Below are 1,229 nucleotides of genomic sequence, written 5' to 3'. Positions count from 1 at the left end.
TATGAAATAGAATGAATTAATAACATTCGATTAACTGATATTAGCTTTACTAATAAGATAAGAAATGTTTTTCGATGTGTTTAACATATTAAATTATGAATTGTTTTTATATGTGCAATAATATCAGGTAACTGATATATTCGGAATGCAAACACAAAGCAATTTATACAGGTAGTTTTAAAGCCACCTGGTTGATGCAACGTAGGAATATAGTTTACTGAAGAGACATAAAACACACCGAAACGACGTCGTATATATCATTGGTTCGTATTAGGCAGATGTTTTCTAAGCTTTATTCCCTTCATTTTTTCCTCAAATTGTTGGAGTTATCACCTTCTGCCTGGTCTCAGTTATTCATCAAACCGAAAAAAGTATTTCTTCTACTTTTGACTATCAACCCAGTTTACATACATACGAACATACATACATGCATACATACATACATACATACACACGCACATATACATGAATGCATGCGTTATTATACATGTAGATATATTCCCACATAAACACACGCATACGCATATAACGTACAATATGAATTCATAGACACATGTATACATATGTACTATGAGTATAATATATACATTTATCCCCATGTGTTTATGTGTGTTTATGTGCATGCGTAATTGCATATATGTATCTTGTGTGAGCTTGTGGGCGTGCGTGCGCGCACATGTACATATATGAGTGAGTGAAACGACGCATTTGTTCGAAATATTTAGTTGAGTTTCAACATTATACATGAAATAAATTAAAGATCTGAAATCATGGTAGACTTATTTCTAATTATCTAATTACAATTATAAAGAGTGTTTATTGATTAAAAATAATCATTAGTGAAATTAAACAATTATTGTCAAGGAAATTTGGTTAATTGTTATAAATGTTTCACCGTACATATTACCACTGCTTCTATATATATTTTCCTATTTTTCTTCCTGTTTCTCAAATCAAATAGATCGTCTTAAATTATAAATTTTAGGTGAGTATTACTCTACAATATTCCCCTACCATCTTTGTCTTTCTTTATTCTTACTTTCTCAGTCTCTCATTCTCTTTCTTCCTCTCTCTCTCTCTCCTTCCCTTTGTCACTCGTTCTTTCTTTACCTCTGTCCCTTCCTCACTAAATCTCTCTCCTGCTCTCTCTTTCTTCCTCCTCCTCTCTCTCCTTCCTCTCTCTCTCTCTCTCTCTCTCTCTCTCTCTCTCTCTCTCTCTCTCTCTCTCT

Source organism: Octopus bimaculoides, chromosome 12 (genome assembly GCF_001194135.2).
Source record: "Octopus bimaculoides isolate UCB-OBI-ISO-001 chromosome 12, ASM119413v2, whole genome shotgun sequence".
Taxonomy (NCBI): Eukaryota; Metazoa; Mollusca; class Cephalopoda; order Octopoda; family Octopodidae; genus Octopus; species Octopus bimaculoides.
Note: the sequence above shows the minus strand (reverse complement) of the source record.